Source organism: Stegostoma tigrinum, chromosome 3 (genome assembly GCF_030684315.1).
Source record: "Stegostoma tigrinum isolate sSteTig4 chromosome 3, sSteTig4.hap1, whole genome shotgun sequence".
NCBI classification, from domain to species: Eukaryota; Metazoa; Chordata; class Chondrichthyes; order Orectolobiformes; family Stegostomatidae; genus Stegostoma; species Stegostoma tigrinum.
In genome coordinates, this window is record NC_081356.1 from 73,451,716 (window position 1) to 73,477,428 (window position 25,713).

Below are 25,713 nucleotides of genomic sequence, written 5' to 3' on the forward strand. Positions count from 1 at the left end.
CATGGGAATACACAATAAACAGGAGGATAATACAAGATGTAGAAAAATGGAGAGACCTTGGAGGGCATGTCGGTATGCCCCTGAAGGTGGGAGGACAGGTGAATAGGGTGGTAAAGAAGGCATAAAGGATATTTTCCTTCATTGAGCAAATTGTTAAAAATAAAAGCAGCATATAATGCTGGAACTATGTAAGGCCCTGCTTATGCACAACTGGAGCTCTGTGCACAGTTTTAGTTGTCACATTACAAGAAAAGCATAATTGCTGTGGAGAGAATGTAGGGGATGTACGGAGAATTACAAGAGAGTGCAGAGGATTATAAGAAGGTTGTCAGAGCTTGGAAATTACAGCTATGAAGGAAAATTTGCTGATCATGGTGGTTTTCTCTTGAAAAGAAGAGGCTGATGTGTAACTAAATTGAGATGTACCAAAATAGTGAGGAAATGGGCAGAGTGAACAGGGAAGACCTGTTCCTCAAGTAGAGAGGTCAATTGCCAGTGGGTGCAGATTTAAGGTGATTGATAGAAGGATTTGAAGGGACTTGAGACAGATCATTTTTACCCAGAGAGTGCTGTGTGTCTGGAATTTGTAGCTCAGTTTGGTGGCTGAGGCAGAAATCCTCAACTCTTTTAAAATGAATCTGAATCTGTACCTGAAGCATTTTAACCTGCAAGGTTATGAACCAGTTGTTGGTAAGTGAGATGAGGCTGGGGGGCTATTTTATTCAGCTGGTACAGACACAATAGGCTGAATGGCCTCTTTCTATGCTATATTTTTTCTATGGTTGTATGTATTTTAAAAGAACGTGGGGCAAAAGTAAGGGAGGAATTACTGATCATAATTAGCCATTTGTGGGAAGGAGGTAAAGTGCTGGCGGACTAAGAGACAGCTAACGAAATTTGTATAAACCAAAAGAACTGCGGATGCTGTAAATCAGGAGCAAAAACAAAGTTGCTGGAAAAGCTCAGCAGGTCTGGCAGCATCTTTGGAGTGGGTATAAGGAATGCTTACCTTCACTGAGAAAAGTATAGACCACTAAAGTAGAATACAACTTGGTCTCATACATAAAGAGTGGCATGCATGTAAAGCTTGTATGGAAGAGTGTTGAAAGTAATGATGGACTATATAAGACACTGGTTTTATCACAGCTGGAGTGTTGTATACTGGTTCAACACATTATAAGCAAAACATAATTGGTAAATAGAATACAAGGGGTCGCCAGCTGACATAAAGGCTGAGAGCCGAAAGTGGGAGTAAAAGATATTAATTCACAGTGATGCAAGTGAGGAATTGGTATACCAAAAGGTCATTGTTAGATCAGCAATACTCTTCATAATTTTCATGATAGATTTGGATTTTGGATTTAAAATGTAATTTCTAAATTTGTGAATGACATCAAAGAGTTTGAAACATATGAGGTAGAAAAGGTTTGGTAGTAAGTGCAGGGATATCTCTGGTTGCCTGGGAGATAAAAGTCTAGGTGGTCTAAAGGAACAAACAAAAAATCAGAATATGAATACACCAGTTTTTGTCACAGGCTAGCGAGACTGTTAAAAAAGACAGCAAACCAAGCACTATGTATTATCTATAGAGAAGAGAATTGAAAAATGGGGAAGTTCTGCAAAACTTGCAATTGAGCCATGGTGAGAATATTCAATTTGTGATTCTGGTAATGATAATATTTAACAACATGATGTGAAGTTATTGGAGAAAATGCAGAGAAGATTTACAAAGATTATACGAGAAATGTGTGGATCTACATATCAGGAAAGGATTCACAGGTTAAGTCTTTTTCCCTTGCATAGAAAGGCTGAGGGGTAATCTAATAGCAGAAAGTCTGAAGCAATGAAAGATTTTGATAGAGTGGATGCAGAGAAAATGATTCATCTTGTGGATAAAATCATAACTAGAATACATTAATAATTAACTAGAGATAATAAGAACTGCAGATGCTGGAATCAGAGATTACACAGTGTGGAGCTGGAGGAACGCAGTAGGTTAGTCACAGATGCTGGCTGATGATATTACTTGTCTTCCAGGGGAGTTAATAAGAAGAAAATTTGAATTGGTGGTTTACAAGGAACTACCAAACATGCAAATTTGAATTTCAGTTTAGAAGATCAAAGTTTTATTTTGATAAATTAAAGAGGTATTAGTAAAGACAGGGTTCCAGAAGGATGAGACACATTAGCAAAAATGTAGTTAAAAATGAAAAAATAACTTGGAGGCTTATTGAGAGAAAGGAAAAGCAAAAGGCTTGAGTTAGAAGAACAACCAGGATATTGGGAACTGATGAAAGAGAAAAAAGGAGAAACTGAGAAAGTAATACAAAAAAAGCAGAAAATGACGGTACAGAGGGAAAAGGAAAACTATAATGTGATTGAAAGGGAGGGGGAAGAAAAGCAGAGAGAAATGGAATGTTCATTCTGACATTCTGCCTTTTCTTTGGTAGAGCGGTGGCCCCCGATGAATCTTGCAGTACTCCACAAGCCACTGTGTGCAGGAGTATCCATTGTGTAATGGCTGCAAGCAAACACAGTCACTGCAAATTTTTCTCACTTGAGCTTCCTGCTTCAGAAAGTTGTGACATCACAAACAGATATTAGTGCAACTGGAATCCTTCAGAGCCAACATGTTGAATAGATATTGTAGAAGAGACCCAGCCAGCTCGTCGACAACAAAAGTAGCAGGAACATGTCTACATAGCTCAAACTCCCTAGCTCTCTGCCTCCCTGGCCCGTCATCTCGGCATTTGTGAGAGTCCTCCTCTGCCATCTCAGCATTCTCAGCATCAGTACCCTCTTCGGAGGAGATCTCCCATTCCTCTAGTTCTTCCTCTCCAAGACTCTTTCATTGAGGAGATGTACATTGTATTGCTCGACAAGTCCAGACATCTAAATCTCATTTTCAGGAAGTCTATGGCCGATTCTACAATAGAATTCTTGGAGAATACATCACTGTTGTACCTCTCCTCAGCATTAATCTGTGGATTCCTGACTGTTTCCATGGGCCAGGGTTTGAGGGAATAACCCACTTCATTGACCAACTTTTGTGTGTGCCAAAGTGGCTGAAAGATACAGGCAGCTGGGAATGTTCCAGAATGTAGGCTTCACAACAGGACGCTGGAAACTGCACATAGACCTGTACTATCTGTCTGATGTGGTTACAGCTGATTCACACATTCATGGAGTGGGAGCCTATTCTATCCATGAAGACAGATGGCTGCCAAAGGGAGCTGTAATAGTTACATGGGTACAATTGACTGCTCCATGAACCTGAGGAAGAACTGCAAAGGGAGCAAAGCTATCACTTCTCTGACTGCCTGATTCATAGCACCCAAGGGGAAGTTATTGAGTTACGGGGTAATAGTGTCATAGAATCTTACAGCACAGAAACAGACCCTTCGGCCCAACTCATCCATGCCAACCAAGATTCCCAAGCCAAACGTGTCCCACTTGCCTGTTTTTGGCCTTTCCTATTTAAGTACCTAACCAAATGTCGCATCCATAACTTCCTCTAGTCATTCATTCCATATACTAACCATTCTCTGTGTGAAAATGTTGCCCCTCAGACCCCTTTTAAATCTTTCTCCTGTCCCTAGTTTTGAGCTCACCCTTCTTAGGGAAAAAAAAAACTTGATTATTCACCTTACCTATGCCCCTCATGAGTTTATAAACCTTTATAACATCACCACTCAACCTCCTACGCTCCAGTGAAAAAATTTCCAGCCTTTCCAGTCTATCTTTGAAACACAAAGCCTCCAGCCCTGGCAACATCCTGGTAAATCTGTTCTGAACCCTCTCCAATTAAAGAATATCCTTCCTATAACAGGGCGACCAGAACTGTAGGCAGTATTCCAAAAGCGGCCACACACGACGTCCTGTACAACCACAACATGACGTTCCAATTCCTATACTCAATAATCTGAACAATGGCGCCAAGTATTCTAAACATCTTCTAAATTACCCTATCTACCTGTGATGTAACTTTCAAAGAGCTGTGCTCCTAAAAAAAACTCGATTAACAACCTTCCATGACCACTCTCCCTCTGTCTCCTACCATTAAGTCAATTTTGTATCCAATTGGCAAGCTCTCACTGAATCCCCTGTGATCTAACTTTACTAATTAGTCTACCATAAAGAACTTGTCAAAGGCTTTACAAAAGTCTATGTCCTGGGATACACTTGACCATGCCCTGGTGATTTGGCCATATTTATGTTTTTTTAAGATATCCAGCACTTCCTGTTCAGTAAAGTGGAGTGTTTTAAATACATCCATATCTATATTCCATGTTCCATAACTATCCATGTTCCTTCACCTCCATTTCTTACTCCACAATAAAAATTAACACAAAATATTCATTTAGTACCTCTCTCATCTCCTGTGGTTCCATACATAGACTACCTCATTGATCTTGGAGGGGCCCTATTCTCTCAATAGTTGCTCTTTTGCGCTTAATATACTTATAGAATCTCTTTGGATTATCCTTAACCTGATCTGCCAAGACTATCTCATATCGCCTATTTGCTTTCTTAATTTCCCTCTTAAGAATGTCCCTATACCCCGTATACTCTTCAAGAGAGTCACTTGATCCCAATCGTCTATACCTAATACATGACTCCTTTTTATTCTTGACCAAAGATTCAATATCTTTATTCATCTATTGTTCCCTAATCTTACCAACTTTCACTTCATTCTAGTAGGAATGTATTGAACTCTTGTTATCTCACTTCTGAAAGCCTTCTACTTCTCAATTGTTCCTCAACCTGCAAACAATCTACTCCAATCAACTCTTGAAAGGTCTGTCTCATACCATCAGAATTTGTCTCACTCCAATCAAGAATGTTAATTTTCATAAAATTCCCAACCTTTTCCATAACTACTACCCAAAGTGCTCTCCCATTAACATTTCAGTCACTTGCCCTGCCTTATTACCCAAGAGAAGGTCAGGTTTTGCTCCTTCTCTAGTAGGTCCATCCACAAATTGATAAAGAAAACTTTTTTTAACACATTAAACAAATTCCTCACCATTCAAACTCAAACAATGTGGCAGCTGTGTCTGGAAACTTAAAATCCTCTCCTATTACCAACCTATTATATATATATGAGATCTGTCTACATGTTTGTTCCTCAAATCCCTCTGTCTTCCAGTGGAGCCTGCAGGATCACCCATCAAGGTGACCATCCCCTTCTTAATTCTGAATTCCACCCATATAGCTTTACTAGACGATTCCTCAGAAATATCCTCCCTAAGTACAGAAGTAATGTTTTCCTTAATCAAAAACACCACTCCCTCTCATTTCTTGCCTCCTTTTCTATTCCCTCTATATCATCTAACCTCAGAACATTGAACTGCCAGTGCAGCGCTTCCCTCGGCCAAGTTTCTGAATTAACTATGATGTCCCAATCTCGTATTCCCATATATGCCCTGAGCTCGTCTGCCTTACCTGTAAGACTCCTTGCATTGAAATAAATGTAGTATAATTCACCAGTTACATTGTTCTCTGACTTACTGTTCCCTGCCTTTCTAAATAACTTTTTTATTTTTTGAATTCAGAACTGTTCTCATTATTACTTATGAGGTCACCCCCCTCCCCACCTTGCCACTAGATTAAAGGCTCCTGAATAGCACCAGTAAATCTCTCCACCAGGGCATTTGTCCCTTTGCAGTTCAGGTGAAATCCATTCCTTTTGCAGAGGGCATTTCTGACCCAGAAAAGATTCCCATGATCCAAAAATCTGAATCCTTGCCCATTGCACCATCTCCTCAGCCATTGATATGTCTGCCCTCTCTAAATCTACTCCTGTAAACTCAGTGACTCTAATTGCCTCCCAAGCCAATCCAAACATACCTCCTGCAGACACAGTCTTCGGGAACAACTAACTGTTTGCCAAACTCCTATATTGCCTGTATCTGGCACAGCAGGTTAGTGTGTTTAAATATTAACTGGAAAGTTGGTAGTTCAAAACTACCCAGAGAAAAAGAATTTCCTTGGAGTGGCATGGTGGCTCAGTGATTAGCAGGGCTGCCTCAGTGCAAGGGAGCCAGGTTCAACTTCAGCCTTAGGCATTTGTCTGTGTGAGTTTGCACATTCTCCCTGTGTCTGTGTGGGTTTCTGCTGGGTGCTCTGGTTTCCTCCCATAGTACAAAAATGATCAGGTTACGTGGATTGGCTATGCTAAATTTCCCAAATGTTTCAGGGATGTGTAGGATAGGCATGTTATCTGTGGGAAATAGTGTGTTACAGGGAAAGAGTAAGAGTAAGTTAAGTTAAGAGTAAGGAAAGAGTAAGTTCTGGGTGGGCTGCTCTTTGAAGGGACAATGTGACGTTATTGGGATAAATGGTCTGACCCCACACTGTAGGGATCGTATGGACAGGAGAAACATACCACTCCATTTGCTGCCATAATTACCTCTTAAAACTTGCTCACCATGATTTGCCTAAAAAGACCCACATTTTTCTCAAATGTAGTATTTGTGGACTGATTACTGCTGACACACTACGCTGGGACAGCTATTTATAAAGAAAATAAATTCCATATGGTGCGCATTAGCAAACAGTACATCAGTGACCCTAATATCCAGGATACTTTTCCAGATGGATGGCATAGAAGTGCCTAATGGCTCCCTGGAATGATCCTCTGCCATAAAAATTGAAATTCACTGCCAGCTACAAGGTAACTGGAACAGGATTTCTCCCTAGTCATTCAGGATACAGATGATTGTTCAGCAATTGGCAGATATAGGGGTGATAACTTCTGAGGTATATTTACACCTGTCTGTCATCTGCAGGTAGCTTCAGCAGAGCCTGTACTTTTGGTTTTGGGCAATGCTCATCATCTCCATGGCTCCCTTGCTCCTCAACCAATGCATCCTCTTATCCCGTCCCCATCCCTTCACATGCCGATGAGACTGTAATCTCCCTGATCCCCAGATTATCAAATCCCACTGCCCCTATATCTGTGACCATTCCTCATGACTCAGCAATCCCCAGCTCAAATCCCAGCCATGAGTTGACCTCTATATGGACAGTACCCCGGCCAAAGTCTTCACCACCCCAGAACGAGTGTCAACAAACACCTCACAGACTGGGTCAAACCCCAGAACCTCCAGACTGACTGAAACACAAACACTTGGATTGACTGGAGTACCACAACCACATTACTGACCCCCCCACCCCAAGCCCCCCGAACAGATTGAAGCATGGCCCTCCTCCAGACTGACTGCAGAACAACACTGCCCCCTGCCTCCAGCCTGACCAGTACACATTCACCTCTACTGGATTGATTGGAGCACGCCCATGGACTGACTGAGTATTTGACCTCCCACTCGTCTCCTGACCTTCTTCCACTTGGACAGGTCAACTGGCCTTGTGGATGTGACAATGCAAGTGATTGGGAGCATCATTTAAAGTTGTATCGCTCTGAGGACAAAGCCGTAAATACTTATCCAGGGCCGAGGAATAAAGAGAAGTTGCCAGAAGCACATTTGCTATTTGCAGTTGGATACCTACGGTGTTCAGTTTTTAAGTTGGATGGAGGTTAGTTGGGAAGATGATGTTAATTTCAGTAAGGCATGATTGCAGTGAGATGCTAATACCGCAGGTAAGTTTCTTGAAACATGTGGATGAAATTGTCGACCTGTCCCTGCTGGGGGGTACGGAGACAGAAGTTAATTGCCGGAGTTTAACACAAGGATCAGAATCTGACTTTTTGGCTCTCACCTGAGTAAATTCAACTGCTCACTGTTCTTCTTACCACTTGTCAGCCTAGAAATGCATATCAGGGAGAAGAGAAAAAAGGGTTATGATGACAGAATTAAATATCTATGCAATCCCAAAGTTTAGATTTAGTGGAATCCAGCCAGACATTAGTGTGCCATTATTAACTCAATTAAAAAATAGCAACTATCTTGTTTAGCCATTCATTTAAATAATGATTGCATATCATGTAGTTTAGTTACTTTTCCGATCTTTCGTGTTTTTTTGAATTCATTTTACCATTAACTCAATTTACACAATGTTGTAAAACATTTCCAAACATATTAAGTACTGAGTAATGTAGTGGCATCTGTAAGTGGCATGTAGCCAAATTCCAATAGGCACACAAATTCATTTTGCTCTGTTTACAGCTTCTTTCTGGGAAGAGTCCAACTGTTGATTGATGCCTCCCCTCAAATCCCTCTGGAACCAAAAATTCCTACATCATTTAAACAGTGATACAAACATAATTACATTTCTGTTTGACCTCAAGGAGCAAGATTTTTTATTTTGTTTTTCTCATGGAGATGATTGAACTGGCCTCTGGTGTGATATAAACTGATACAACACTGTTAAACCAAGAACCCAATTCAAACAAGGGGAAAAAAAAGTAAACTAATTATAATATTTACTAGTCCATGGAAACATTTGACAATGTAAGCTGATTTCACTTTGTTAGATTTATATTTAGGTGCATATTAGCACTGTAATGCAAAATTTTATTTTAATAAAATCAGAAAAAAAGGAACATGGATCATAAAACATATTCCCATTTCATTGTATGTTATCTACAAACTTGGAAAATTACAAAATGTGGAGCTGGATGAACACAGCAGGCCAAGCAGCATCTCAGGAGCACAAAAGCTGACATCAGCTTTTGTGCTCCTGAGTTGCTGCTTGGCCTGCTGTGTTCATCCAGCTCCACACTTTGTTATCTTGGAGTCTCCAGCATCTGCAGTTCCCATTATCATTGGAAAATTACATTTACATTTGGTCCTTATATCCAAGCCATTAATAATATCATTGGATTCCTTGTGAACAATGATCATTCGTTTGCCATTACTACTTTGGTATCTTCTACAGTTGAAATGTCTTTCTTTGTTCCTCATTGTCATTCTCTGTGTCACAATCTCTGTGGGACACACATTTACTTAATAATCACTCCCATTTTATTTACCAATTGTAACTTCTACAAAATGTTCTATTTTACCTGCTCATTTGCTCTTGTATTGTTTCTTGTCTCTTGTATCGCCTTCTCTTGAATTCTTCAATCTTTCTTTTTTGAAATTTTAAATCCAGATAATCCTGAGGTTTATGTTTCAAATAATAATAAGTCTCTTCTTTTATTCTAATACCACTTTTAATTGTATGGACCACTTTGGGGTTTTTATTCCTTAAGGGTATATAGCCCCATTGCAAACAATTAATTTATTACATATTTGCCACTGCCTACTTAACATTCCAACTTCAAATTAAGTCTTCAAACACTTTTACATAGTTGATGACCAAATAATTAGCTTAGCTCAAATTTAAGATCTTATTTTTCTCCTTAATTAAATAATTTTCAGATGAAATCCAAAATTATGATCACTCTTCCTGAGATGCTCTTTATCTACAAGGTTTTTAACATTGTGTCCTCTCAGATTGTTAGCTATGTTAAAAAAAATTCTCAGCTGTTTTCTTGACATTCTCATCCAGAAAACTGCATTGATTTTCTTTTTCTTGAACTAAAACATAACACCAAAACTGTAAATGAGATTTGGCCAGGTTATAACAAAATGCAGCCCCTTGTTTTACCAGTTGGAGCTGGTCAAAGAAAGGAGAAACCCTCTGGTATGATTCAGTGCAACTTTGCTGCTTTGCATGTTAACAGGATGTGTTATAAAATATGTTTTTTAAAAAGTGAAGTATTGTCCTGTTCAGTCATTTTAATTGTACATTTTAAGTCACATTTTAACATTTCCATTCATCAGAGGAACTTCAACTCATGCAGCACCACTTGTATTTCATGTAGGAATATGTTTAATCTGTATGCTAATGATATACTATTTATAGATTTCCCCATCCTTGTGCACTGTCAGATTCACTCTTTTTCTCTGCCCGGTTCTTGTCAGTCACTTAAATGAGCTGAACTCAGAAAAGTCTCCAGTACAGCTAAATCATGATGGATATTTGCAAAACGCTTAGTTTCACTAGAATGAAACATAATATTTTTTCAGTTTAATGTTTTCAAACTTATTGCTAAAAGAGCTACTTTTTTCACATTCAGGACAAAAGAATCTAATTTGAAAATAATTGCTTCTTAAAACATATATATCACATAAGACAGAATATTTCATTTTGAAGTTAAGCCTGGATTGAGGTCAAGGTGCCTTATCTCCAATTCACCTTGCAATTAATGCGGAGCAGGCATAGAAATGCAATGGAGTATGGGTCAATACTGTGCTCTGCTCTCCTTAGATGAGCACCAAAGTTCACACATTGCTTGGCATAAGATTTCCTCCATCTCAGAAACTGATTTTTTTTCTCTCTTCAGACATGCAATGGCCCTTGGCCAGGAAGTGGCCAGTGCCTGAACCCTTCCTCTTCTGCATCAACTCTGAGGAGGATCCCCCAACAAGTCTGTGAGTACTCAAGCTGCATTAGATGCCGGGTGATAACCCTATACCACATCACTGATATGTGTCCACATTTGTCGTAGGGAGTAGTGCCCAAGATAACTGACAGTCAGAAGATTGCCAAGGGCAAGTATCTGCTCAGACCTATGCAGCAGACACCCTCTGTGCTTGACACAAGCCACATTGTCTAGCTACAGTGACTGGAAGGTGAACATTGGGTGAGTGTTCCAGAAGCCCCCAGTAAGCTGGAACAAAAGATGGAAGAGATCATCAATGTTCTCACTACAGTGGTGATACTAACATGCAAGTGCCTAGCTGCTTCCATGGAAAGGATGGCAACAGTCTTGAAGGCGCACCTCTAGCAGAATGTTCAGTTGCTACAAGTATGTGCTTGGACGTAACTCCAGGTGCCCCACCTCCTCAAGGTGACAAGATCTTGCCAACAGGCACTCACAAAGAGATGGAACAAATGGATAAGCACCCTGGTTGATTTTTCTCAGGATGCTTTGTTGATGCCTTGGAACTACAGCTCCCCTCTGGCTGTGGTCCCAATGACTGTAGTAGCTCAAGCATAGAAGGTTAAGTGTACATCCGAGGAGAATGCGCGTATCAAGCTGAGGCACTCTGGGACCAAGTCTACCAGGGTCAACCAGCCAAGCCTTCAAAGACACCAGGGAGTGTCTTGAGAGAGTGAAGAGCATCAAGTTCCTTGAACTAATGATAACTGACAACCTGTCCTGGACTTCCCACATAAACACAATTGCAGACGTAAAGGTCGGTCCCATGTCCAGGGTTTTTAAAGCCACATGGCGACATTTTACATTGTGAGACTAATGGGCAATTGTCATGTTCATTTTCTGTCAACATACAGCCCAATGAAGGACAAGGATGCACAATTCACGGTCATTAGTAGCAGAACCTGTGTCAGATATGGCATTTAGGCATTTCAGCAGTACAGGGCAAGATCACTGCATACTGAAGCATTGATGGGACAGTGCTGAAGACACATTCAGAAGGACCTCTCTCAGGATGTAGGATAACTCAACGTTAATCACCAGTGAGTGGAATTCCTGATGTGACTTATATATATTTTGCAAATGGCCCATTTAAGGGCAAACTTCTAGGAGTTCATCCATTCAACAGTCTGATAGTTCCTGAACCTGCTTGAGTGTGTGTTCAGGTTTCTGTGTCTTCTGACTGACAGAAGAGGTTGTAGGTGGTCATTACCAGGGTGTGATGGGTCTTTGATGAAGTTAGCCGCCTTTCTGTGACAGCAAGACACGTAAATAGAGTCCATGGGTGGAAGGCTGGTTTCTGTGATGGTATGGGCTGTGCACACCACCTTCTGTAGTTTCTTACAGTCCTGGGCAGAGCAGTTGCTATAACAGACCGTTACACCTCAGACAGTAAGCTTGCAATGGTACATCTGTAAATGTTGGTGAGGGACATTTTGGACATGCCAAATTTCCTGAGCCACCTGAGGAAGAAGAAGCATTTTTGTGCCCTCTTGACTGCTGTTTATGTGGGAAGTCCAGGACATGTTGTCATTTATCGTCACTCGAAGAACTTGATGCTTTTCATTCTCTCAACCTCAGTTCCATTCATGTAGATGGGGACATGTCCTCCTCATTTCTTTCTAAAGTTGATGATCAGTTCTTTAGTTTTGCCGACGTTGAGAGACAGATTGTTTACATTGCACACTTCACCAAGCCCTGTATCTCCCTTTTGTATTTTGACTCGTTGTTAAATATCCATCCCACCATGGTGGTGTCATCAGCGAACTTGTAGATGACATTTGTTCAGAACTTGGCAACACAGTTGTGCGTGTGCAGGGAGTACTGTAGAGGCTAAGGGTGCTTCCTTTGTGGGGGGTGGGGGCAGAGTGTTGTGTCCGGGGGTGGGGTGTGCTCCAACTTTGAGTGTTATTGTGGAGGAAGTGCAGTTGCCTATCATCACTGATTGTGGCCTATGGGTCAGAAAGCCGCGGATCCCAGTTGCAGAGGGCAGAGCTGAGACCAGGGCCACACAGTTTTGAGATCAATCTGGAGGGGATAATAGTGTTGTAGGTGGAGCTGTAAACAACGAGCAGGAATCTGATGTAGGTGTCGTTGTTGGCCAGATGTTCCAGGGATTTATGCAGGGCTAGGGGTATGGCATCCTCTGAGGATCTGTTATGATGGTCAGCAAACTGTAGGGGATTGAGGCAGGCTGGGAGATTGGAGTTGATTTGGGCCATGACCAGCATCTTGAAGCACTTCATGATTATTGAAGTTAGAGCTATTTGGCGGTATTCACTAAGGCACACTGCATGTGTTTTCTTGGGTACGGGGATGATGGTGAGGATGATGGTGGTCTTCTTGAAGCAGGTGGAGACTCTGGCCAATAAGAGGTAGAGGGTAAAGATGTCAGTGAATACATCCACCAGTTGGTCCACGCTGGATCTGACTGCTTGGCCGGGGTCACTGTCCGGGTCCCTCGCTTTCCTTGGTTTGGCTCCCAGGAAGATTGATCTTCCAGAGGGAACAGGTGTGTCTGGGGCTGTTGGGGAAGGCGTTGCCACATCAGTGATATTCTGCTCAAACCAAGTATAGAAAGCATTGAGTGCATCAGGGAGGGATGTGTCAGTGTTCACTATCTTACACTGTTTCATTTTGTATCCTGAAATGTATTTTAGGCCTTGCCATAGTCGCGGGAGTCTGTTTGGTAGGTCTGGACCTCTTATTTGGTCTGGTATTGCCTCTTGGCCTCCCTGATGGCTTTGCGGAGCTCATATCTGGATTTTCTGTATTGGTCTGGGTCACCTGACTTGAATGCTGTGCGTCTGGTTTTCAGTAGGGAGTGGATTTCTGGCTCATCTAAGGTTTATTGTTGGGGAACACTCGGATTGACTTCTTTGGTACACTGTCCTCCATGAGTTTACTAATGAAGTCCGCGATGGTGGTGGCACACCCGTCTAGGTTTTCCTCTGAACACTTGAACGTGGCCGAGTCCATTGCATTCAAGCAGTCCCGGAGACGGTCTTCCGCTGCCTCAGACCAGCATGGTACTTCTTCTCATGAAGGATTCTCCCGTTTCAGCTTCTGCTTGTAAGCTGGGAGGAGGAACGCAGTGCTGTGGTCAGATTTTCCGAAGTGTGGGCGGGGGATTGAGCACTAAACGAATTTGATGGTTGTGCAGCAGTGATCCTGAAGAACTGTGGATGCTATAAATCAAAAAAACAAAACAGAAGTTGCTGGAGAAGCTCAGCAGGTCTGGCAGCAACTGTGAAGGAAAAAAAACAGAGTTAACGTTCTGGGTCCGGTGACCCTTCCTCAGAACTGGGTGGGTTTACCTCCATCACTTGGACTGCAGTGGTTCAGGAAGAAACCTCACCGAGGTCACTTCAGTAGTAACTAAGCGATTGGGTGATAATACTGGTCCAACCAATATAGCCTACATCCTATGAATGAATGAAAAGAAAAGCCCAAGCCTGAAAGTTCATCCTGGATTTTCCGCATACGAACATGGATTTCTTCAGTAGCTCAGGAGAATTGAGTAGGACTGAACATTCTGCAACCAACAATAATCACCCTTATGTCTGACCTCATAAGGGAGGGATCAAGGTGAAGACTTGATGCTAAGTTTCTTACTTGACCAACAGGAACACTCTTGCTTCTTCTGGCTCTATGTAAATTCAGAAAGTAAACTGACTTTTTGATTGTGGCTACTTGCTTTGGTTTATTGAGGCTCGAAAGCCTGACTGGAGCAAGCCTAATTTGTAGTACACTCACAGGAACCTTCTTGGTCTTGAAACAGAGACTGTATCCCTTCATTTAACAGATGGAAGTGGCCTAAAGACCTGATTTAGGCAGTCATTCAGACTGCTATAAAAGGACAAGCCATTTTCAACTCAAATGTACTTCTGTTGCCTTTGAAGTACAGGATATCAGCCTCTGAAGTCGAGCCTCACTGAGCCTGCTTTAAGCTCAGAACCTAACCACAGCATAGTCCACCCAGTCATTTCTAACAAGTTTATATAGCGTAACTAACTATGACAGTAAGTAAAAATAAATCAAGTGAAGTACAAACCAAGAAAAATCAAAACCGAAAGAGCTGCGGATGTTGTAAATCAGGAATAAAAACAGAAGTTGCTGGAAAAGCTCGGTAGGTCTGGAAGCATCTGTGAAGAAGAAAACAGTTCTCAGGAAGGGTCACCAGACCTGAAACAATAACTCTGATTTTTCCTTCACAGATGCTTCCAGACCTGCTGAACTTTTCCAGCAATTTCTGTTTTTATGCAAGAAAAATAAAGTTGAGTTATCACAACAATCACAAACTTAGATTTTATTTTGCAGTAAACAGCTGAAGCAAGATTAAGTCAAGTCGCAATTATTGTCTCCAATTTTCAATTTAAGTTGTTCCTACGGCCCTGGAGAAGTTGAGCCGTGATGATTACTGGCAGTTGGCAAAATGCATGACAGTTCAGTCAGTTGTGGTTGGGACAACAATCACCTTTGGAGTGAGAGGTGCTTTGAACGGTTTAAGAGCTGTGATGGAGGAGCAAGTGGGGTACTGGGAGGAAACAGTAAAAAGGGGATCAGCGGTTAAAATCATGTTGGCGTCGAAATGAGTTGAGGAGTAAGGGGCAGGACATAAAGGTCAGAGTTATGGAAATAACAGTCATGAGCAGAGGTGATTAGAATGGTCATTATAATAATTTAGTCCTCTTTCTTTTTCTGTTGTTGATCTTTAGGGTTGGCTACACTTAGAGGAAACCAGTGTTGCAGCAAAGTTATCAAACAGGCATTGGTCCCTTTACTTACACAAATAAATATATTAGACTCTGTTTTAGTTATGGGAAAATGGCAGCTCTTGTGTGTACTTATCCTTTCATTCTTTGTCATGACTTTGTGAAGAAGGGTGAACCAGCTCCCCTCTTCTCATGGTCCCTGATTGGCCGGTTTAATTATCATAGAGTCATAGACTTATAGAGTTCTACAGCACGGAGACAGACCCTTCAGCCTAAATGGGCCTCTGTCGAGCAAAACATTTATCCATCTTAAGCCCATTTCCCTGCACTTGCAGACATCCTTCCAAACCTTTCTCACCCATGTATTCATCCAAATGCTGTTAATGTACCTGTCTCAACCATTTTAGCTCATTCCATACGTGTACCACCCTCTATGTGCCTCAGGTTTCCATGCACTCTTTCCCCTCTTACCTTAAACTGATGACCTCTAGTCCTCAATTCCCCAGCCCCGGGAAAAAGACTGACTGCATTCACCCAATGTTTCTCATGATCTTATACACTTCTGTATGATCCCTCCCCTCAGTCTCCTATACTCTAAAGAAAAAAGCCAACCTTTGTCCAACCTTTCCCTGTAACTCAGTCCCTAGAGTCTTGGCAACATTCTTGTAAATTTCTTCTGCACTCTTTCCAGTTTAATAACATCCTTCCTATAGCAAGGTCACCAAAACTGAAAACAATACTCCAAGTGCAGCCTCACCAAAGTCCTGTACAACTGCAACATAACTTCCCAACTTCTGTACTCAACACTCTGACTGATGAAGGCCAGTGTGCCAAATGCCTTCTTCACTGCCCTGTCTACCTTTGGCTTCACTTTCAGAGAACTGTGCACCTGAACTCCAATGTCCTTCTCTTCTACTACACTCCTCAAGACCCTATCATTCACCATGAAACTCCTATCTTGATTTAACCTTCCAAAATATAAAACCTCACACTTATCTGTATTAAATTCCATTTGCCATTTCTTAGCCCGCTTCCCCAGCTGATCAAGATCCTGCTGCAATTTCTGATGATCTTCCTCACTGTCCACGATCACACCTATTTTAGTGGCATCCGCAAACTTACTAATCATGCCTTGTACATTTTCATCCATATCATTTATATAGATAATAAACAGCAATGGGCCCAGCATCAACACCTGAAGCACACCATTAGTCACAGGCCTCCAGTCCAGCAAACATCCTTCCACTATGGGGCCGCACAGTGGCTCAGTCGTTAGTACTGCAGCCTCACAGCACTAGGGGCCCGTGTTTGCTTCCAGCCTCGGGTAACCTTCTGTGTGGAGTTTGCAAATTCTCCCCGTATCTGCGTGGGTTTCCTCCGGGTGCTCCGGTTTCCTCCCATAGCCCAAAGGTGTGCAGGCTAGGTGGATTGGCCATGCTAAATTGCCCGTAGTGTTTAGGGGTGTGTGGGTTATAGGGGGATGGGTCTGGGTGGGATGCTCCAAGGGGCGATGTGAACTTGTTGTGCCAAAGTGCCTGTTTCCACACTGTAGGGAATCTAATCTAATCTCTTACTCTCTGCTTTCTACCATCAAGTCAATTGTGTATCCACTTTGCCAACGCTCCCTGGACTTCATATGATCAAACCTTCCAGAGCAGCCTGCCATGTGGAACCTTTTCAAAGACCTGACTGAAATCCATATAGACTACATCAAACTTCCTGGTCACTTCATCGGAGAACTCTAACAAATTTGTGTGGCATAATCTCCCTTGCACAAAGCCATGCTGCTACTCCTAATCAAACCCTGTCTTTCTAAATGCATGTGTCTCTTAACCTTCAGAATCTTCTTTAGTAACTTAGCAGCCACAGATGCTAAGCTTACTGGCCTGTAATTTCCAAGTTTTTCTTTGCAGCCCTTCTTGAATAAGGGCATAACATTTGCTACCCTCCAGCCTTCTGGGACCTCATCTACGGCTAACAATGGTGCAAATATATCAGTCAGGGCCCCCGCAATTTCTTCCCTAGCCTCTTGCAGGGTTCTTGGATATATCAGGTCAGGGCGAGGAGATTTATCCAACTTCATACATTCTAATGTTTCCACACTCCCTCTACTGTGATATGAACTGTCCCCAAGACATCACCACTAAATTCCTCAAGTTCCCAAGTCTTCATATCTTTCACCACGGTAAACTCAGAGGAGAAATATTCACTGAGGACCTCACCTATCTGCTGCAGTTCCACACATACATGTCCACTTTGGCCTTTGAGGAGTCCTATTCTCTCCCTAAGTATTCTTTTTCCTTTAGTATACCTAAAGAATCTCTTTGGATTCATTCTAATCTTCTCAGCCAAAGCTAACACATGCCCCCTTTTCTCCATCCTGATTCCCTTGCTCAGTAAACTTCTGTGTCCCCTATATAACTCCAGGGATTCCCTTGATTCCAGCTGCCTGTTCCTGAGACATGCCTCCTTGTTTTTCTCTGGTCAGAGCCTTAATATCTCTTGTCATCCAGGTTTCCCTACTTCTGCCAACCTTGCCCTTCACCCTCACAGAAACATCAGGATCTTGAACTCTAGCTATCGTACTTTTTAAGGCCTCCCATTTGCCAGAGGTCTCTTTGCCTGCAAACAAAGTACTCCAGTAAAACCCTGCAGGCTCCTGTCTAATTCCATCAAAATTCATCTTACCCCAATATAGAACTTGAACTCGTGGACCAGTTTTGTCTTTTTCCAAAACTATTTTAAAATTAACAGAACTATGGCCACTGGTCCCAAAGTGCTCCCCCACCGTCACCTCAGTCACCTGTCCTGACGATTTCCCAAGAATAGGTCAGGTTTTGTCTCTTCCCAAGTAGGACCCTCTATATACAGCTTGAGGAAACTTTTGTGAACACATTGAACAAATTCCACCCCATCTTAGCCCTTAATGCGATGGAGGTCCCAGTCTATGTTAACAAAATTAAAATCCCCCATTATGACAACCCTAATTCTCCCGCAAGTCTTCGCAATCTCCCTGCATATTTATTCCTCTAATTCCTGTTGACTATTTGGGGGCCTATAGTACAACACCAATAACTTCACCATTCCCTTCTTATTTCTTAGTTCCACCGACAAAGCCTCACTGGATGATCCCTCAGTTATTTCATCTCTGACTGTGATACTCCACTTAATCAAAAATGCAACTCCCTCTCCCCTCTTTCCTCCACATCTATCCCACATAAAGCACCTGTACGCTGCCGCATTAAACTGCCAGTCCTGTCCTTCCCTTAGCCATGCTTCTGTAATGGCTGTAATATCTCTGCCTCACTTACCTATCCAGGCCCTGAGCTCGTCAGCCTTACCTGCCAGCCTTCTTGCATTGAAATGGATGCAATTTAATCCAATAAGCTTCCCTCACTACACGTCCTGTTCCCTCCTGATGTGTCTGTTAAACCTTCTTTTTTTGATTACTGTACCTCCTTCCAACCTCACACTTGCTTCCATGCTGTTAAGAATTCCACCCTCAAACCCGGCCAATCTAATTTAAACCCTCCCCTGCAACACTTGTCCTTGGGGCTGGCTTAATTGTCCCTGATTTGGCTGGTTTAATTGACCTTGGGGCAATTATTAATTTTGGTTCCGACTGCCTTTGTTTTAATCCACATCAGTTTAATGAAACATAGTCAGTGTGTTGGGTCAGGAGATGCCTGTGGCCATTTTAGGTCAGTACTTTTGTTATGTTTTCAAAGTTTTTTAAGACCAGGCCAGAAAGAGAGGAACAAGAGTTATGTTTTGAGTTGGGTATGACTCTTCTTCAGAGCTGCTGCATTTGTCCATCATTTTCTATGCTTGTTTCAGATTTCAGGCATTCTCAGTATTTTGCTTTTATTCAAAGATCTGCCATCTGATTTTACATCATCATGACAGCTCTGAATTAGAAATGCCTTTCCTATCTGTCAATTGGAGGTTAGAAATCCTAAAACCAGTCTCATGCAATATGATGGGGGAGGTTCACAATTTGTTATCATGCAATATGAATTAATTTAGCCCCTCTTTCCCCAGTGTATCCGGCAACTTATTTGTCTGAAAGCAATCTTTTCTGAAGCCGCTGACATTTCCGTTAATGTTACCTTTCTAAACTAAAACAGAAACATAAACAACATATTTTGAATATTTTCACCACTCATTTCCAACAGAAAGATACATCAAAATCCTTTCTATCTATCTCCAATCTATTCAGGAAGGACCTAAAGTCACAATACATGTAGTAATCTTAAGTAAATAACCATCTATTCAGCTATTTCCATTACAGAAAGTGGTAAAGACTCTGCTTGGTACATGCCAGGAGTGCAAATCACAAAACTGCTCACTCCCAATGCATCATTTTATGTCTGTTAAAGTTAATGGACAGAAAGTAATAAGTTTTGCATATTTGAGCTTCGAATGCCAGACCATGTACCCCATTGCCTTACCGACAAGATTTTGGGGAAAAATTAGATTGCTTAAAAATACTGGCATATGGCAGAAGGTGAAATATTTAATTTTGTATATCAAACAGTCATGTCTAAAAACAATAAAACCGCCTCTGCGATTAAAGATAATGGGAACTGCAGATGCTGGAGAATCTGAGATAACAAAGTGTGGAGCTGGATGAACACAGCAGGCCAAGCAGCATCTTAGGAGCACTGAAGCTGAAGTTTCGGGCCTAGAGCCATCTTCAGAAAAGGGGGATGGGGAGAGGATTCTGAAATAAATAGGGAGAGAGGGAGAGGCGGACCGAAGATGGATAGAGGAGAAGATAGTTGGAGACAGAGGCGGCTGAAAAACTGCTCGATGTCCAGACGCGACTGGTATTTGTTGATGTGTAGATGGAGGGGGATAAAGGTAAGCCCCTTGCTGAGGACTGACCGTTAGTCTTCCGTCAGGGGGAGGTCTGGGGGGATGGTGAAAATTCGGCAGGGCTCAATGTGACTGTCTCCTCTGGGGTTGCTGGCTGCGGAGGCTGTGGGTGGAGCGATGTCAGCATCGGCTGTGGGCGGGGTTTTGCCGACGGAGGGCGGAGTTCCATGTTTTGTGTTTCAGGACTCACAGGGAGAAACGCTTCTGAAGGGTCTCAATGTGCCAGATGTAGATATGGTCACGGTTGGGGCCAAATTGGGAAGGCTTGGATGTGGATAAGACTTTGGTTTGGCCACATTTGGAGTACTGTGTACAGTTCTGGCCACCACATTACCAAAAGGATGCGGATGCTTTAAAGAGGGTGCAGAGGAGGTTCACCAGGATGTTGCCTGGTATGGAGGGTGCTAGCTATGAAGAGAGATTGAGTAGATTAGGATTATTTTCATTAGAAAGACAGAGATTGAGGGGGACCTGATTGAGGTCTTTAAAATCATGAGGGGTATAGACAGGGTGGATAGCAAGAACCTTTTCCTAGAGTGGGGACTCAATTACTAGGGGTCATGAGTTCAAAGTGAGAGGAGGAAAGTTTATGGGAGATATGCATGGAAAGTTCTTTACGCAGAGGGTGGTGGGTGCGTGGAATGTGTTGCAAGCAGAGGTAGTAGACGCAGACACATTAGCGTCTTTTAAGATATATCTGGACAGGTACATGAATGGGCGGGGAGCAAATGGACACAGACCCTTAGAAAATAGATGACAGTTTAGACAGGGACCTCGATCGGCGCAGGCTTGGAGGGCTGAAGGGCCTGTTCCTGTGCTGTAATTTTTTTTGTTCTTTGTGGACTGGAGTCCATTGGGGATGACCTGGTTCCGTAGGCAGGTGATATCTACATCCAGAACATCGAGACCCTTCAGAAGCGTTTCTCCCTGCGAGTCCTGAAATAGACACTCACAGCCATGTGCTGACAGGGCACGGCAATCCAGCCTACCCCAGCTCAGAGCCTCCCTCTCCTATGCCTGCAAAGGACCTCTCCTGTTTTTTATCCTCCGCACAATCCACAAACCGAACACACAATTCTACTCAGCTTTAATGGACACTACAGACAGTACGTACAACAAACTCACTGGTTCCTGCCACCCAAAACGGGATTCTTCCACCTCCCAAATCCCCAGCCTGACCCTGCACCTCCCCGACAATGTACCCGCCGCTATTGGCCATGAGGCCACGGCCGGAGAACGCACCAATGACATCACATCCTCCACTGCTGGGCACACCACTTCCAGGATTGCGAATGCCACGTTGCTGTGGCCACCACCTCCACCTCTACTACTAATACCACAAACATCACCATTATCGCTGCTGCTGCCGCCCACCCCGCTCCGCCCACCGCCGATGCCACATCGCCCACCGCTGACACAATTCCACCCACTGGCGATGCCAACGCAACTCCGCCCACCACCGATGGAACTCCACCCACTGCCAACGGAACTCCGCCCACTGCCAACGGAACTCCGCTCACCACCGATGGAACACCGCCCACCGTCGGCGAAACCCCGCCCACAGCCGACACCAACATCGCTCCACCCACAGCCTCCGCAGCCAGCAACCCCAGGGGAGACAGCCACACCGAGCCCTGCCAAATTTTCACCATCCCCCCAGACCTCCCCCTGACAGAAGACAAACGGTCAGTCCTCAGCAAGGGGCTCACCTTTGTCTCCCTCCACCCACACATCAACTAATACCAGTCGCGTCTGGACATCGAGCAGTTTTTCCGCCACCTCTGCCTCCACCTATCTTCTCCTCTATCCATCTTTGATCCGCCTCCCCCTCTATTCCTATTTATTTCAGAATCCTCTCCCCATCCCCTTTTCTGATGAAGGCTCTAGGCCCGAAACATCAGCTTTTGTGCTCCTCAGGTGCTGCTTGGCCTGCTGTGTTCATCCAGCTCCACACTTTGTTATACCACCTCTGGGGTTGAAGTTTGATGACCTTCTTTTATTGTAATGAGACTAAATTAGCAGGCACAGCCATTCTGATTAAAGCCTGATATCTGAGAAGTAACAGTGTTCTTTCTTTTGCAAATGACAAGTCGGTTTCACATTTTTGACATTTCACTCTGTTTCAGACCTGCAATATTCACAGCCTTTCCCTTTATATTTGAGGTCTACTGGTGCGAGTACTAAAAAGGACTTATGTTTTGCATGGAAAATAATTTACTGGCATTGTGACTCAGTAGGACGTCAGTTCAGTGTTTGACATATATAATTTGCTTCCAGTAGAATTAGATTTATGATAACAAAGTGTGGAGCTGGATGAACACAGCAGGCCAAGCAGCATCTCAGGAGCACAAAAGCTGACGTTTCGGGCCTAGACCCTTCATCAGAGAGGGAGATGGGGAGAGGGAACTGGAATAAATAGGGAGAGAGGGGGAGGCGGGCCGAAGATGGAGAGAAAACAAGATAGGTAGACAGGAGAGTATAGGTGGGGAGGTAGGGAGGGGATAGGTCAGTCCAGGGAAGATGGACAGGTCAAGGAGGCGGGATGAGGTGGTAGGTAGGAAATGGAGGTGCGGCTTGAGGTGGGAGGAAGGGATGGGTGAGAGGAAGAACAGGTTAGGGAAGCAGAGACAGGCTGGGCTGGTTTGGGGATGCAGTGGGGGGAGGGGGCGAGCTGGGCTGGTTTTGTGATGCAGTGGGGGGAGGGGAAGAACTGGGCTGGTTTTGGGATGCAGTAGGGGAAGGGAAGATTTTGAAGCTTGTAAAGTCCACGTTGATACCATTGGGCTGCAGGGTTCCCAAGCAGAATATGAGTTGCTGTTCCTGCAACCTTCGAGTGGCATCATTGTGGCACTGCAGGAGGCCCATGATGGACATGTCGTCTGAGGAATGGGAGGGGGAGTTGAAATGGTTCGCGACTGGGAGGTGCAGTTGTTTGTTGCGAACCGAGCAGAGGTATTCTGCAAAGCGGCCCCCAAGCCTACGTTTGGTTTCTCCATTGTAGAGGAAGCCACACCAGGTGCAATGGATACAATATCATAATATTTATGTTGTTTGTCTGAGTATACCAGCTCTTCCACTCACACAAGGCTTTCTTATTACAGACAATGTGATTGTTGAAACACTATTACACAGCAAAGAGTTTGCTGCGTTCCACTTAATGATGCAACGGAAGAGTCCATTTGCCAAAACATAAACTTGGAACTGACTACTGAAATTTTTTTTCATAAATTTGAATTTTCCAAACAGTGTAAATTGATAATTCCATTATGATTATAGAAGGTGATTAAAAAAATCTGCTCTACAACTATAACCCATGTTGCTAACTTGAAAAATGTTAATGTTGATATGGAATCCGTACTTTATAAATTCTCGTGTTCATATCTTTAACAGTCATCAGATGTGAAAAGGAGAACCAAATTGATCTTGGTGTTTCTTTTTATTTGGTATTTCCAATGTTTTTAAGATACCAAACCAACAATTCTTTAAAGTGCACTCTTTTTGAAAGGACAACAAACTCATAAATCTAAAGCAAATGTTGGAAATTCACACATGGCAGCACTTCTTGAATGAACACTTTAGAATTCTTTCTCCTTCTATATCAACTATTCTGAGAATGTAGCATTCTACATTAGCTATTCCAATCTGCCTTCCCTGTCCCTTGGTATAGAATTTGCCCCCTACTCTCCAGCACCACCACCGTGGTTAATAGCTCCCACAACTGTATCTCTTCCGATACATACATTTTTGGTCTCACCCATTCTCCTTCATCCCAGAACCATGAGTCAGTTTCCTTTGGGCTTACCCTCCAGTCCACCAGTTTCCCCATTCCTGCCAGCAGACACTTTTCTTTTTCTATCACTCCTTCTGTGACATCCTGGTTCATTTCTCATGTCCAATGCTCCCACTTTTATGCCAATGTCACATTTCCAGGCAAGCACAAGAGATGAAGCATCTGCTGGTGACCTCAATCATTCTAATTGTTCAAAGCCCCAACACCAATTCTAGATGCAATATCAATGTAACTGTACTTTAGTTCAATAATTTTCATTGTTCGCAATATAGTCTCTTCTACAATGGGAAAATTAAATTGTGAAAGCTCTCCTTGAAGATCCTGTTGCTCTATTTTTCAATATGAGCTCCAGAAGAGATTTGTTTCTAATTGTGTTATCCTGCTGCTTCTATTCCAACTATTTTTAGTAGATCATTATCCATAAGTTTATCGGTTATTAAGGGGCAGCGTAGGCCCTATCAGTACTTTCATGCCAGCTTCTTACTCAGGAACACCATTGAAGCCTTCTCAGCTGTCTTAGCAAAGGAAAACTGACCTGGCCCCAGATTTTAAAAAAAATGTCACCAGCATAAATTCCTCTGCACTTGATCTGAAATCTGCAAATCAAATCCTGGTGATTTATGTGGAAATCTTACTGGAATTTTAAAAGGCAAATGGTAAAGTATATATGTAATGGGAATGTGAAATTCCAGAATAAAATTCTGGGGGCATGGGTGCAAATGCCGCCAAAGCACATGATAACATTTGCATTTAATTGAAGAAACTCTGAAATTAACAACTAGCCTAATGGTGTTACAATTGTCATCTAAACCCATCTAGTTCAATAAAATGCTTTAGGGAAGTAAACCTATTGTCCTCACCAAATCTTGTGCCAAATGAAATGTGTTACAGAGTCTATCAATTCAAAATGCCAAATCCTATTAACCTTTCTTGGCCTAATAAGTGTGAAACATTCGCAGTTAGGCGATTTAATGTTTTTCAACATGTTCGGGAGAAAGGGAATGATCTTCCAGGCACACAGTTAAACTCCAGAGTATGTGATTTCTGGAAAACTCCTTCTCCCATCCACCCACATGTCCTGGTATGCCCCATCTCCTTTTTTACCAAGCCATGGAGAGATCAGCATGATTTAATTTAATCCTATATTCAACAACATACAGTGGGTGGGTCGGGGCGGGGGGAAACGCGGGAGCGCTGTTTGATAAAACCATAAACATACACTTAATCGTATCCTTTTAACGGAGCATCAACAAATTCTACAGAACAAAGGAGCCAGATTGTGGTTATTCACTTGATAAAATTCAAAAAGCTTCTGAGAGCAGAAATGAGAATTCATCTAAAAAAATAAAAAGTTTTAGATGTTCGTATGACTGTGGGTAATAAAACCTATTTGGAAATTTCAATAAAAGGAGAAAACTGCTTTGGCCTAAATCACTTTCCAGTGAGTATGAACTCACTGTGCAATCGGCTCTTCATGGTTCTTAGGAAGCTTAGATTGATCGTGTGGCAGGGATATAGAAACCTTTAATTCATTGAAATTGAAGAATTATTTTCTCATGTTTGCAGTGAAATGCACTCAGCTGGGTTACATCCGAGTGATTTGTTTCATTAACATTTTCAGCAACTATCATAATGAGCATTGCAAGCCAAAGCATTCAAACAAAATTGTCAAAAAAGTCATTTGTCTGAAGAAATGGAAATTTATGAAGTCTCTATTAGCCATTATTTCATTCTTAAAATGCTAAGGGATAATTATATTGCAGACTCACACTAAGTATATGGATGTATATAAATATTCTGGCCTGGGTAATAGTTTAGATTTCTTTATGTAGATTCATTATGAAGCATCCATAACCTGGGTACACCCCGTGCACGCAGAGGTAAGACGTAGGAGCTGAAATAGGCCATTCAGCCCATCAAATCTACTCGGCCATGCAAAG